The sequence below is a fragment of the Eschrichtius robustus genome, chromosome 5, assembly GCF_028021215.1.
Source record: "Eschrichtius robustus isolate mEscRob2 chromosome 5, mEscRob2.pri, whole genome shotgun sequence".
In the NCBI taxonomy this organism is placed as follows: Eukaryota; Metazoa; Chordata; class Mammalia; order Artiodactyla; family Eschrichtiidae; genus Eschrichtius; species Eschrichtius robustus.
The window spans coordinates 86,217,004-86,232,761 of NC_090828.1; the positions used below are offsets into that span (position 1 = coordinate 86,217,004).

Consider the following 15,758-nt stretch of genomic DNA (forward strand, 5'->3'; position numbering starts at 1 on the left):
GGCTGCGTGAGCGTCCGGCGAGGGCAGGGCGGGGGCCCGGGCGACGGGTCGCGCGGGAGCCCCGGGGCGGGGGCGGGGCGGGGGTGGCAGAGGGACTGCAAGAGCGGGAGAGGGGCCCCGGGGCTGTGCCTCCGGCAAGGCTTAAAGTTTCTTTGCCGGAGTCGCCCGGCCGCCTCTCAGTACGCCAAGTAACGGTCCGCGGGCAGCGGGGCCCGGCCGGGCGCGCCGGGACCCCGGGGTGGGAGGGACTCGGCCGGTCCCGCGCGGGGTCCGGCGAGGTCCACGCGGGCTCAGGGGCGGGTGGTTCCTCTCCAGTGGGCGCTGGCCCCGCGCCGGGGGCTGGCGGAGTCGCAGAGCGCAGGGAGACTTTTCTGGGCAGTTTCGACATGGTCAGGAGTCCGTTATCCAGGCTGAGTCAAGAAGGAGGAAGGAGGTGCGGGTGCGAGGGGGACACGCAGAGCAGAGATGGGAGATCAAAGGCGTGACAGCTTAGTAGGTCCACCTTAGAAGGAGTCAGAGAAAGAACAGAGTGAGAGAGGGAGACAGACAGAGAGAGAGAGAGAGAGAGAGAGACCCCCTAGGTATTACCCCCAAACAAAATCGTGGGAATAAAAGAGAAAAGTGATTGGCAAGAGCGCAGAAGGCGCCTGGGGGAGGGGAGAGAGCTGGGGACCGGAGAGGGTGCCGGGGATAGCTGACGGAGGATACTGAGTTTTTAAAAAAAAAAAAACCAACCCCCCAAAACAAACAAGAGAACTAGCGCCAGCTCAGACTGGGAAAGGAAACTTCTCACTCCCCTCGCTCTCAGCCCGATCACCCGGCGCGGGGCCGCGTTGACGCTCCCGAACTGGACGCGGGGACGCGGCGCCGGCCCGGCCTCCGGCCTCCCGCAAGCCCAGCCCGCGCCTCGCGGGGACTACCGGGGTCCCCTTGGAGTAACTTTCCTCTAGGGAAGACAATTGTGTGCGCCCCCGGCCTGCCCCTGAGCTGCGCGGCGCGGTAGGGGGCTGCTGGGGGCGCAGTGAGGGGCGCTGGAAGGAGAAAACACAAAGACGAGGGAATTTTGATTAGAGACAAATGATGCTTCTCTCTGTCTCTGTCTCTCTGTCTCTCTCTAGGTTTCGTGTGTGTGCGTGTGTGTGCGCGCGTGTACGTGTGCGCGTGTGTGTGTCTTTTGCTTGTTGTGGTAGAGGTGTCGAGCCATATGGGGGAGTGATAGAGGAATTTTAGTCAGAAACTGTTCGTTATGTTATCCTGCCTTTTCCCTTTGTGCTGCCTTTGATCTATTTGCTTGGCTTAGTATTACAAAAAAACAAGTACAATAATATATTCCGAGCTGCTTCCCCAAGATCCAGTTCAGGCTGCCTCTTTTTAAGTCTCTTTCTCCCTCTCTCTCTCTTTCTCCCTCTCTCTCTTAATTTAATTTTTTCTTCACTCTAGTGTCTGGCATTATTTAAGGTGGTCCTTACACTGGAGACCTTCCCTTCCCCATCTCTGGGTAATTTAGTAGACACTAAAATTACACCTAGTGCCCCCCTCTCCTCTCTTGTGTTTCCTCTGTTCCTTTTATTAAATGTTGGTTATCGATTTTCTAAAATCAATGTCTATTGTGGGGCTTTTTTCCCCCCTTACAAGTACCTAAAGCACATTGCTGATCAACTGGATAACAAAAGCTTCGTGTCAAGGAGGCTTTTTTCTTTTTCTTATGTTAAACAGTCATTTTTTGAGAGAAAGGAAAATAAGATTTAAAGCAAGGTTCCCAGAAGTGTTCTTTTGCAGGAGAGACTATTTAGAATATTTGTTTCTTCTTGTCTGCCTCCTCCAACCCCCTTCGGGATTTTGCCACTGTTGACCAGCCTGGCCTCGGCAGTGAAGTCGGGCCAGAGCCCAGGTCTGGAAAAACAGAATGCTCCAGGCTTCCTGGGAGCCCTGGGGCGGGGGCTGGCAGAGGGGGAGGCCTACTGGGGGCTTCGCAGGTGGAACAGAGTGCCAGGGAGGTGCTCAGCCGTGGACACTGCTTGGTGCTCAGAAATGGACACCATTTCCCCTCCGCCCAGCCACTAACTTGGGAGAAGCCTCAACACTCCGAAGTGGAAAGTTGAATTGCACATTTTAAAGGCATTTAGCCCAGACCCTGCACATTTAACAGCAATAATTATTTCCCAATCGTCTGTGGGAAAACATGCTGTGTATTGGTTACTTGTCAGTATTTTGCTTTGGGTTTAATCTGACTGAGCAATGTCCTGGTTTTGAGAAGCAGGTAGAAGAGATTTTTCCCCTCTTTTTTCATTTTCTTTCTCATCAAGCACGTATCCAATGCCTTTCCCTTTGGGAATTGCTAGGATTTATCTGAACTGAGTGGATTTTTCTTCTTTCCTGGATTCATGGAAAAGATGTCACTTTTGAGCTTGTGTCTTTGCTGATAACACTAAATATGATGATGCTTATCAAAATCATATAGAAATTCCTGGAAAGGAATAATGGTACTACTAATCATAGAAGTAGAAGCTGCGTGGGGAAAAAAGAGAGAGAGAGAGATGGTCATCCAGGAAACTAGAATGGCACTTTATATAATTTTAATGAAGTCAACAGTGTATATATAGACTAAGGCGACAAGGAGATAAAACGTGTAAAGCAGTATGTGTGTGTTTGAAAGGCTGGTCAAGAACGTGGGTTAGAAGACGATGCTGTATGCAATTATTAAAAAGCAAAGGAGAAGGAAGCAGTTCAAGGAAAACAAATATACAAAGAGAGAAACAAGAATCTATAAAATCCAGCCTTCAAGATTCTCAGGCTAGCAAGATGCCTGGCAAAGACAGTGCCAGCGCCAAGTTAATCCATAGCGGACAGTCTCCTTTCCCCCACATGGAAAGGATGAAATCTCTTCCCAGAAAATAAGATGTGCAGGAGGGAAGGGGGAGAGGGGTGAGGGGGAAGGAGGCAAAAAGCAAGTTGCCCGAAGACAAGAATGTGTGTCGGTTTCAAGAAAGTTCAGTCAGATGATCTTCGGTCGCCTGACTCACTTTGTAATACTTTCACTGAAGCTGGAGAGGAGGGGGAAAACCCAGCCCCCCCTTTTCATTCCCCTGATTATACCCCACTATCTCCACACAGCCTTCGAGGCAGAAATGAACACTTAGGAGCGGGAGAAGCCCGGCGGCTGCCTGCCACTGGGGCGGCCCGGTTGTAACTTGCAAAGTTTGTTGCTTTAGCCCCTGATTCGGGCTTGGGCTCCTGGGGCTGCTCCGGCTACCCTCCTGCCTCCTGTGGAGCCTGGGAAGATGGGCCTTCCTCCCCAGCCCATCACCTCCCAGCATCAGCCTCTGAAAAAAAATCACACAGCCACATTGCACGTTTTCACAGAAATCACACCCGGAAACTGCTTGTTTCAGAAAAGGGAATGAAGTTGTCTTTTAAATGAGCACTGAATTAGGAGTGGTGGGGAAGAGGAAATGGCAGAAAGAAAGAAAAGTTAAATTTGATTTTTCTTCAAAGTTTCACCTAAAGGGTTAGGCATTGTATGGTAGAGTGGGGGAGGTTTTTAACCAACGCCTTTGGTCTCTGATTTTCAGTGGGAAAGAAAAGGGATAAAGTTGGATGTTTTCAGGGCTTTAGATCCTAGAGGAGAAACAATCAGATGAGCAGAAATGATTATCCCTGTTTAAGATAAGCCCTCACTCCCTTAACCACTTCCTGAAAGGGAGTGGAAGCGCTGGTGGTGGTGCTTAGAGGCGGTGGAGGACCGAAAAGTTGTTCCCTTTTCAGAGATGCTTAAAGGAAAAGAAATGCAAGCAGCCCCTTCTTCAGGATGTGGCTCCTGTCTCTTCTTTCTGAGAGGTGAAGTTGGCATGAGGCGGCCGTGAGTCAGAGCCCCTCAGTACACTCTGAGGCAGGGAAGTTTCCTTCGGATTGCAGTCGGTTCAGACTTGGTGATCCTTGCAAGTGTGGAAATCTTTTGCAAGTAGCTTTCTTATAAAGTTGATGAGGTTATAAGGAGGCTGTTCTGCTGACTCTCAAAGCACTCAGAGGCAGTTTATGTGGCAGGTACCAGCTCTGAGGGCGCTCCAAAGATATCGGTCTCCATCCTTTTCTCTCTGTGAAGAGCTTCTGCAAGTTTTGTCATGCTGCACACACACTAGGCTGGGGGCTATGTATCTAGACTGATCTATTTGTTTTATTTTGGTTTGTAAAAATTCAGGCAATTGGGGTAGAAACATGCCTTCCTTCGTAACAGAGCCAGCAGCCTGCTGGCATCCAAAGCGTGATTCTCCACCCGGGGTAAGGGTGGGCTAAGGATTTTAAACTTTACATTATTTCTCTGTTGCCACATAAAGATAAATTCACGTCTTCAAGCATTTATTTCCAAATACGAATAAAGCCAAGATGAATGTTCCCCAGTAAACTGCCATGTCATATGTTTCAGGTGCTTCCTCTCTTGCTTGCTTAATTTACTCAAAGTAAAGAAAATTCCAAGAGGTTATCAAAGACCCTAATGCCGTATTAAGAATCTTTCCTGGGAAAAATGTGTGTCTACCCTGAAGGTAGGAAAGGAGGGTGTTGCTAGCTCTCTAAAGCAGTGCCGCGTTTATTCCAAGATGTGGGAGATTCTCTTCCTTACAGCAGTTTTTGTCATCTGCATTCTTCCAAGGCTTTTAAAGGTGCATTTTCTTCCGTGTGAAAGAGAACTCTTTGTCCTTTTCCTCTCCAGCACCGTGGCTTCCCAAGGTAGACACTATTTTGTGCCTGTCACAGAGAGAGGGAGTGCAGGTTTGCAATGCTCACAGACAATTGATTGTCTGCCCTAATGTGTTTCATTTACATGTTTATAACGTCAATGGTGCTGGGGTGTCCACTGTACCATTCATTCCCGCATTCCCACAAGGGGGCAATTGTCTGAATGGCCAAGTCAGACACCTTTTTGATTGCTCTTTGGTTGTCTTTTTAGAGCAAAGAGATAAAGGGGGAAAATCTGTGATGCAGAAACACTAGTTGAAAATATACAGAATTAAATGTCACCACAAAAGCAGATGTTAACGTAAGCCCAAATATGCTTTTTAGGCAAGATGTGAAGGTTGAGAAAAATAATTCAGAGCAGAGGGAAGGATGATTTAAAACCAATAAATATAGCCCTATTCCCCCTCCCTATTTCTTTTCTTTCTTTAGCAATCAGAAGATGAAATGTGATTTTCCTTTTCATTTTTAAGCCTTGAAACATCTAGGCACCTCTTCATGACTTGTATGTTTGCTGTGATTTGTGAATTTGTATACATTTACATAGCTCTGTTTATGCCAATAGCATCAGCTTACCAGTTGGAAAAAATCTATTGAATGACTATTTGGGCTGTGGGGAGTGTAAACTTTTAAAAAGTAAGATCCAAGTATTTCTTCATCAAGCCTTTTTAAAAAGGCAAGCACTAATAATCAGCAGACTCTGTGGAAGTCTTTGCCTTAATAGCTACGTGCCGAATACTTTCATCGTGGGTGACAGTCGTGTCAGAGTGAGAGCTCTCAGGAAAAGTGTAACTCCTAGTCACAAAGTAAATAAAGAATTTCGTTTTAAGGTGTTCTGTACTGTTTTTATACTGTGTGTGTGTGTGTGTGTGTGTGTGTGTCTCATGTTTCCTCTGAGGGAGGTGAGAGGAAAAACCATCCACGCGTGTGTGTTTTGGCTTTTCTCTTCACGCAGTTCTCCCCTACATATTATGCATGTATGTAGCACACAGGAATACACCTGCTTTAAAAAAAAAAAAAGATTTCACAGTTCAGATGGTGCCTGGCTGGTTCATTTAGGTAATACAGCTATTAGAAGTTGGTCTGATTTCGCGTGTGGTCCATAAGGAGAGAAAATACTAACTCTTGTGGCATCTGGTGGGAGGTAAACACAGGGTGGGGGGGCGGAGGACTTTTATAATTTTGAAGGAAATTGGGGAGGAAAAAAAAATCGCCAGTCTGTGAAAAGATTTTTGCCTCTCCGGGAAGACACACACAGTAGCTGCACCGTTAGCTGAACCCCTGACACGGCGGTCTTTTGAATGCCTTAGGTATGATTTCACTTTCGCTCACATCAATGCTGACCTGAATGCCTTTCATATCTGATCCGCTGTGTCTCTCCCAGTAAACATCCCCTGAGGGGAGAACAAAGAAAGGAGCTCTTCTTCTTCTTAATCACAATTCAGCCCTTTCACCGCCGGCAGGCTCCATTTGCATTCTGCCACAGAAAGCCAAGATGAAAAGAAAGAGAGAGAGAGAGAGAGAGAGAGAGAGGGTAGTAGCTGAGTAAAATAAGTGAGGTGTTTGTGGCTGTTTGTTGGGCTTTCCCTAGTTACCAGCCTTATATAGTTGATGCTTAACCAGGCCCTGTCCCTCCTGACAGGCATATAGTGTTACAAGATGGCATGTCTGTACTATTCATGGCCACCCGCTCAACACTTGAGGTAAAAAGTGTCAGAGAAGGATCAGATTCTCCCCCAGAAGCCTGTTAGACTTGGGTCAGGTGTGTGGACTTCCCACTCTGGAGTGCTGCCTAGTGTTTGGCTCTTATTGTTTACCTTAAGGCCAGGGAGGCGCGGGCCCTGGGGGTGGAGGGGAGCTGGGGGGCGAGCTGGAGAGCTCAGGAGGGGAGAAGGGGGAGAGTCTCCAGAGGCCCTGGTCTGCTTTCAATGATGGGTGTCTGGCCCGGAGAAAAAGGGAGAAGTTGCTTACACCCAGCCTGAACGCACTGATACATCTTCAGGAAAACTGGAAAAGACTTTCCCATTTTTCCCCCTGACTTTTTATGATAATTCATATTTTCAAATGAAAGGGGAAAAAAGCCAAGAAAGAAACTCTCAAATGAGCCAAAAAGGAAAAAAAAATTCTCTGAAAAGAATTTTAGGGGGAAAAGTTGGTCTATTTTAAAAAGCTTTGAGGGCTGTAAAGTGCCACGTTTTTCACACCTTCTTCATACTTTTTTTTCAGATTTTTTTAGTATGTTTAACATTTGTGAGATGACAGCCTTTTTGTATCTCAAACTGGATGCTTCAAGATTTGTAGGGAGGGGTTGGTGGTATTCACGTTCTCTTGAGAGAGAAAGTTTATGCCTAAAGGGCTCCTTCTTACTGGGAACTGTTTAAACCCTTGCAGGCGAACCTGTCAGGTTTTACTCTGTTATTTGCCTCCATTTTCAACATGCAAAAGTAACATGCAGTTAATGGTATTTGAATGAGACCACAGCAAGAGCAGAAACCTCTCGTGACAACTTTTCAGCTACATTATCTTGCTCCTAAACTGTCTTGTCTTTTTTTTTTTTTTTCCTTTCTGAAACCACTTTTAAGATACCAACAGTTTTTTCTTCAACAATTAGATTAAGCATATAATATGGGCACACACGCACACACACGCAACTTTGGACTTGCAGTCGCTTCAAACAGCAGAGTGAATAATTGGAAAGGGGGGGGGGCTTTTGCGATAGTCATTGTGACAGATTTCACTTATAAGAGCAAAACTAGCAGAGATATTAGAAGTTGTACACGAGCATGTGACACAAATTCCTGGGTTTTTTTTTTTCTTTTTCCCAGAAGATTTACAGAATTTACAAAAAGAGATTATCCCTACACCTTCCACCCCTCCTATCCACCCCCATGACCCAAGCAATAAAGGATTTAGGCAGATTTACTTCAGTAAACACCTTTGGACACTTGGGGGAAAAGTGGGAGTCTGTTTGCAAAAGGAGGCTTTTGTTAAGTGAGGTACCGGGATAATGCTTCACCAGGCAGCTGGGATATGAACCTACCCAGCATTGCAGGAACACTCTTTAACTCTTTGAGTGCCTGGCCCTTTGCGCTCAGCAGATAAAATCCTGGCTTTCCAAAGACACTCAGAATTCTGGCTCTAGCAGTTTGTTATTCAGACAAGTCTTGTAGACATGAAAACTGTTCAAGCTTTTAAGACAATGTGGTTTAATTAGATGAGGTGGACTTACATTGCTCATAAGCCCTCCAAATGGTGGTTTATAATTGGCAAGGGAAAAGAAAAAAAGAAAGGAATCGAGGCAACACATTAAAAATTCCAGGAAATACTTTAGAAAAGTTATTTTCATTTCCAGCTTTTAAGATATTAGACTACGGTAGCTAGAGGGAATGAAGCAGCTGGGGCCTCTCTCCTTACTATAAAAGACACCAGAAGTTTGTGATGAAGAAAGGGGTTTCAGCTGGAAAAGGTGTAAGAGACCAGCTTGGACAGTGACATTATTGCAACTCTCGCATCTCTTCAAGGGGGGAGTGTTGCCTATCTTTAGGAGCTTGGGAGGTCATGTGAACCTCAAGATTCAGGGCCTCAGGGAGGCTGTTACCAACTTGAGACTTTTCAGAGCAAGCAGAGAGACATTTCCAAGAGGAAGGAGTTAATGGTTATTTTTTGCTGGGCACAAGACTAACTTTTCAGGTGTTGCATTTGGGCTTAAATAAGATTGCCTTATTTAGTTTCGAAAAAGAGTGGAGGTGTCAATGTTCGAGCAGCCACGAATGTGTGAGAAAGTAAAGGGTATGAGACATGACAGAATTAAAGGTGTTTGCTATGTTGTTACACCGTGTGTCAGGCTGCAAGCTCCCTTTGTCACAGCCTCCTGGTGATTTGACAGCGCAGATCTACTTCCCTTCTAGGTGAGACAGCATTTTTAAACTGGAGTTATAAATATGGTACCCCCTTCGCTTTGCACCCAGTCTCCCAGATCCGTGAATCCTATTGGAAAGCATCTTGCCCTGAGACACAATGAACAAGTGCCGTATACAGGGGGCTGTGCGCTCGGGGGCCGGGCATCGCCAGCATCACAGTAGCTGGCATTGACTGTTGTTTGGCAGGAAGGTCTTTTGCCAAATCATTCAATAATTAAGTTTTATGTTTTTTGTATGAATGACCAAGCATGCAGTATTCCTTTTCAAATCAAAGGGAGGCTTAAAATTACTTTTTGAACACTTTCAGACCATGGTCAGGTCACAGTTTGGGGGCTGAATTAAAATGATCTCATTCATGATCTAATTGAGGTTGGCAAAACCTTAGCAGTAGCAGGAGTACATAAATATAAATCAAAGACCAAAATTTAGCAAATCATATCATTTGCTAGAAATCTGCTCATGAATTATTCTCCAATTGCCAACCCAGAAGTTAAACTTTGTCTCCCCTCCACAATGGTAACTGCGCATATATTTTCAGGCTCCTGACAGGAAAGTTAGAGAGGCTGAAAAGAGAAATGAGAAGGAAGATGATCAACGTCTCATCAGATATTGTGTGTTAGTGACCCAAGAAAGTATGAGAGCTAATAAAGCCATGTACATTACCGTGGAGGCTGCAGTCTGGGTTAGAAGTTATTTGGGGCTTCTGAAAACCAGACTTTGGAAGAGCAAGCAGCACATAAAGGCATGGGAGGGGAGCAAACATTTGAGAAAGATCTGATTGAACTTTGCTTTCTTTTTTCAATTGAGGAATGTAATCATCATAGTGATTCCTGATTTTTTTTCAAACAAATTTAGTTCTATTACTGAGCTGAGTCGAGAGGATGAGATTTGAAGTAGTCGTTAGAATTAAAAGACAGTACACAAATGTTGGCGTACATATTTAAGGTGCTTTTCATTCTTTTTTATTTTTTTGAACATTACTATAAAATTAAAACTCCAGATAATTTTCCTTATAATCCATGGGATTAAATGCCATGTTCTATTATATGTAATCCATTTTTAGTTGTTCTTCATTTTTCTTGGTCGCCGTGTGTTATTTCAGCTTAAACCCACACACAGTCTAAACTGGAGGAGACCTAATTCTGAACTTCAGTATTTTGAAGTTAACATTTTTAAGTCCCACTTAAACGAAGATATTCTTTCAAGCAAACAGTAAACACAGAACTGGTCAGTTTAGCAAACTTTATCACAAGAGCAAATACATGAAGGTGTGTTTTTAAATCATGATGATAAAGGAGAAGCATTTTTAAATCATCTCAGATGATGGAGGTGAATAACTGCATTCTTTTGGGAACAGGTAATTGACATTAATGATTTCCTGTGACAAAAAGGCAAAACATATCCTAACATAAAAAAGTATAATGGATTCCTCCTTAACATTGCTAATATAGCAATATAGTGATTTTTGTTCTTTATATACTGTTAAGTATTTCCTTTTATAATCAACTCTGGGAAAGAAAGGTACTCCTGACAAGGTAATAGACACCCCCTCCCCAAAATAAGTAATCAATAACAGATCGACAGATTAAGATATCATGCTATTTAAGATCTGAGATTTTTTTCGCTCTCTTAAATGAATGAGTAAGTTTAAAGGGATCTAGTGTCCAAGTGATCTACAAATGTAGTAGATAGCTTTCACTGTTTTTAATTTTAAATTGTGTTATATATCTAAGTAACTGTAATCAAGGAAACTTTGCATTTTGCCTATTCTTGGAGGTACCTAAGTTTCTATTTTAGACACAAAGCACATCAGTGGAAGTGTTTCACATCATGAGATTTCTCAGTTTTAAGAGGTGAGGTTTATATATAAAGAACTCAGTAAACCGTGTTTTCATAATAAATAAGCCCATTAAAAGGGGAAAATCTCTAAGCAAAATGGTTGTCCTCTAAAGACTTTCCATCACCTTTGCTCTGCTGATGGGAATTTGAAAACTAAGTACAGCCTATGTGCACACACACACAGATGCACCCTAGGGCCCCAACTCCGGGACTTTTTCTCTTTAACTACAATTTTATAGCTTGTGAGTGAGATACATTTAAGCAAAAATAGTAGAGGTGAAGAATTAATGCAGACTCCTGTTTAGTAGGATTTATTGTAAGAAAAGTGTTCCCTACACCACATGACTCTTACAAAACTTACTTGCCCCTATTAATCTAAGCTTTAAGTGTATTATTTAGGATAAATTACAAGCTTTGTGCTTTTAAACTGTTTTCCTTCGTTTTCCTTTAATATTATCAACCTTAACACAGATTATGCTAAATTGGTTGAAAATTATTATGGCTTTTAAAACAGCATTCAGGAGTTCTGAATAAAGATGGTATTTTAAAGTAGTGTTTACAGTATTTAAAAGAAAGAAAAGAGAAGGGGATTAAACTATAGTGAACACTTAGAAACGTGTAGAGTTTTATACTTGTGCAGATAAAATGTGAGGTAGCCTTGCCCTGTGAAACCAAGACCACAAATGATATGTGTCAGTAGGTTCTTTGATAGGGCTTCTGGCCACAGTGTTTTTGTGCTGTCAAACTGCTATGTTGTACAAACACCTCCTCTGGGACAAAGTGATAAATGCAGAGACAGGCTGGCTTCAACCAGCCTCAGCGACCTCCTCCACCATGTCCCCACCCCCTGGCCCACCTCCCATAGGCCGGCCACCCCTCCACCCTGCTTTGCCCCTTTACCTGAAATTGACATTTAGAGAGAGATGCCCAGGGCTTTTCAAGGTGTCAGTGGTGAGTAATTATTGGTACTCCCCAAATCTTATGAATCAGTTCTCCGAAACTGCAGGCAAAGTCCTTTTCCTGGCAGGCTTTATCTAGTCTTTTTTTAAATGGAAATGGACTGAGCTTCTCAACTTTTGCCAACTTGAACTTTTTCCACTTTTGCTTAATCATTTGAAAACCACTTGCTTTCCTCTTGTCTTTCCCCCAGTCACCGGCGTTTTATTTTCTAATGTTCGAGCAATTATGTTGTGCAACAGAAAACAAAATTTTGCCTTAAAAAAGTCCAAACACTATTACTTCCTACTTTTCACCTTCCAGCATTCTTTTCGGGCTAACACTTCAAATATATAGCCAACTGATTTTTTTCCTCCTCTCTCTTGGAGCCATTATTCTCTGACTAAAACCTGTTTACTGGTGCCTTTGTGTGTGCGTTTTTTTCCCCCTGACATTAAATGAATTTCCATCTTCTACTTCTGCAATCTCTAAGAAATAGATAAACCATTATATTTTTTCCCAGCTTGTATTTTAAAGCAGTGATCCTGACAGCAGGACGATTATTGCACTTTATGTTTTAGTGGATGTTTGCTGTTGCTAGTTACAGCAACACTTATCATAAGACAGCAAGAAAAGAGTAGTCCCTGGTAATTAAAGTAATGAAATATTCATTTACTCTACCTTTTCTGTAGTCTCACAAATTAGGCTGCTACATTTAATGCCTGCACTGCCTCTGTTTTTATTATAATGGCAGCTTTCGCATCTGCAATTAGGACTAATTCTGACAGTTACAATTTCTGAGGGATGGTAAACAGTGAACGAGATGTGCAGCAGAGGTATTACACGTGAAAAGCCCTTGTCTCTTTAACCTTGTTGTTTTTTTTCTCGCAGAGGTTACCTTTTCCCGATGGTGCAAAATCGACTTGACATAACTGTTCATCAGTTTCAGGGTTTTCCCTGGAGGTATTTGCATCAAATCAGCCCAGTCAAGCTTCAAGTTGAAATTGGCAGGCCAGAAACTGACAGGGTAGAGACTGGAAAAGAGACAGCTAAAGTACAGGCAGCAAACTGACAGTAGCAGAGTGAAAGACAGAGGGGGGGGGTGGGGGGAGAGGGGTTGAGAGCGAGAGCTTTTCAACTTTAGTGTAAGGGAAATCTCAACTACTGTACGGATCTCAGTAGCAACGTATCCTGGAGGAACTTGAAAGGTCGAGAGATTCACAACACCTTCAGCTAATTCTTACCACTGGGGCTCACCAGCCCTGCTCCCGGGGTTCACTCTCATTTAATCTGATTGGATGCCTGAAGAGGAGTGGGCACACTTAATTAAACCGGAGGAAAGTTCTGAGGCACTTCCTTAGCACTTATTAAAGCTTGAAAGCCAAATCTCATGATCAGTGTTATAGGAGGGAAATAAGGCGGTTTGGGGTTTTTCCCTAATTGTTAACTTGTAAGAAAGTTAACAATCCTTCTCTTTACCAGGTTTGTTTCCCCAGGTCTCTACTCTGAAGCAGATTAAATGTTCCCAGAGACCAGAGCTCAGGAGACTGTCAGATCAAAAGTTAGTGCATTTTTGTCAACAAAAACAGCCACGTAGCAAAAATTACACTTAAAGAGATACTCCTTTGAATAACACGGGGTTGCAAGTTCTCTTTGTCAAATAACGCCCTCCTATCCTGATAACGGAAGAACATTTATTCAGTTGTTTAAAGGCTAAAAAACCGTGGCAAAACCTTAAGATAGCAATGACATTAAACTTTTATTTCACTATCGGGAACATCACTTTGAGAAAAATTCTATGATTGCAAAACTTTTATAATTGCTTTGACAAAGAAAACAAATACGAAAAGCGCTCCCTTTGCCCAAGGGCATTTTTTTTCTCCTTTACGTCCTTTTTTTATAAAACCAATATTTTTTTGTCATTCTTCCTTATTTCTTCTAACTTTGGAGGCGGGGGAGGTTGGTGTCTTTACTAGATGATTTAAAATCCTCACCACTTTCCAACTAGACTTGGGGGTCGAATAAGCCCTTGCTTTCAAAGCGTTTTCAGGCTCTGTGTATGACAGGCATTGGCTGATCTGCTGATGCCCATTCGACAGGCACTGTTGAACTAAAGTGGTGTGACGGCACAGTTTTGTTAAGCTGTGAACAAAGAGCTGAAGATGCCTTCCTGGCATCGTCCATGTGCATATTGGCCTTGTCACAGTTTTGCTTGATTTAATGCACAGTTTATTCCTAGATATTAAAACTTAAATTCCGAACAGTATGTTTTCAAATACTACATACCAACTTTATTTTAAAAGCTTCAGCTTCAAAGATCCCAGGGTTCACTTGCTCCTCCAATTTCTATGTAGCCAACATTAAAACAGAGCTTTGGAAATAAATAGATTGCCAGTAGCCTCTTAGCTGTTATCCATTTAAAAATGGGATTCCAGTCTTAAAAAGTCTTCTTAGGGGGAAAGATTTATTTTTCTTTGATCATTGGTTGAAAGTCATCATTTATTTCCAACAGTGGATCCTCGCATAAATTCCTGAGGAAAAGTTACCTTGTGTGCACACGGTCTGGGTAGACTTTTTAAAAGATATACTATTTAAAAGATATTCAGTTATAAAAGAAACCATTTACAAATACCTGTCAGGGTAGGCACATGGCTACCGGCAGGAAAAAGAGAAATCAAGGGAGTTTTTGTTAAAGTGAGCCCTATTTCGGAGACAGCAACAGAATTAGGATTGAGTCTTAAAAATAAAATAGTTGTTATAAAAGTCCCTGTTCCACAGACAACAGCTAGCTCTTCAAAAGAAAACTGAAGTTTAGTACTAAATTTAGATTCCCGTGTCCGGTTGAATGTGCCTTGAGCTTTATCTCTGCCGGGTTTTTTGTTTCCTCTCTGCCTCTTTTCCTCCCTTCAGGTTGGCTTCAAGTGTTTGCTAAGAGATTAGTTAGCAAGTTTATATTGAGGAGGTAGCCATGGGAAGCAGCTCTCTGTTCCAAGGAACGCGCAGTGGGTCAGAGTGCGAAGATACAGGGAGCTAAGACTGACTAAGGCCCTGATCAGGTACTTTATTTTCTCTTAAAGACACACCCACTCGTAGAAAGGTTTGTGGGGTGACTTCTCATCCCAACAGGAGCACAGATGTTACCACTTTTAGAAACTTCTAAACAAGCATGATGGCTGGAACAACTTCATGAAAAAAAAAAATTTAAGTCTATTGCCAGAACACTCCCTTTTCATTATGTAAAGAGGTTATAATTTGAGATATTCAAGGTTATTTTCACCTCCATTCATAAGACAGCATCTTCTGTGTTCTGAGGAAGGTGGCAAAGGAGAGAAAAATATGCAGCAGCATGAAAGTATTGCTGCTAATAACCAGTGAGACTGCACTAAAAATCTGAAATTGAATCTCTAGAGTAAAACACATACACATTTCCACCTGCCCTAAGCATGCTTTCTTAGCAACGACAGTTTCACGAACTGAAATAAATTGCCTTTTCTTCCAGTAGTAGTAGTAATTTACTCAATATCATTTATACCAAATAATTTTCACAGCCAAAAACAGTGATACAGGTAGGGGTAACTAGGCAAGAAAACGTTTTATTGTTAGTTTTGTGTAATATTATACATGAAAAAGACACCCCGCTAGCAACACAGACAAGACACTCTGGCCTGTTCTTTTAATTTCATGAGAGATTTTTGTGTCCATCGCCATTGGTGTGAACAAGAGTTAGACATGCAAATCTCCCACCTGGCAAAAGAATAGACCTCTTAATATATTAATGGGGCAGAGTCTCACTTCATATATGAAGTAAATTCTGGCATTGGTTTGGTGCTTCCTACGAAAACCTTGTTAGCAACTGTTTATAAAGGAGACAGACAAAATAGAAGTTGATCCGAATAGTCCTCCTGCCCCAACCCCCAGCTCAACATGATCTGCTGTGTCGTGCTAACTCATAACATTCTATCTGTAAATTGCTCTAAATGAAGCCATAATCCTCGCTATGTTTTATAACAAATGCATGGCTAGGACCAACATGACTTCTCACCTTTTAATGACCTGTCCTAGTTTAGGATCTTCTAAGGAATGGAGTGTAAAAAGAAGCAAAGTAGAAGATGAAGAGATCTCGTAAATAGTTTCCTTTGAACGTCCACAACTGCTTACATGGCCTTTTCCCCTTTTTTCCAGGCTAGCAGAAATGGCATGCCCAGGGCTCATGCAAGCAAGCACATTTTAGAACTATTCATTGGATGATTTGAAAGAGACACCAGCCCTGTGATACCAATGAAGGGCACTGACCGAGAACTTAGTCCTGGGATCGAGAGTAGGTGTGACGTT

At 42.9% G+C, this 15,758-nt stretch overlaps 1 protein-coding gene across 6 annotated transcripts in view; it reads left to right on the top strand.

The window, feature by feature from the left end:
* ZEB2 (zinc finger E-box binding homeobox 2) overlaps nucleotides 1-15,758 on the top strand; it is a 127,405-nt gene that overhangs the window by 3,193 nt on the left and 108,454 nt on the right. The gene's annotated exons all lie outside the window — the stretch shown is intronic.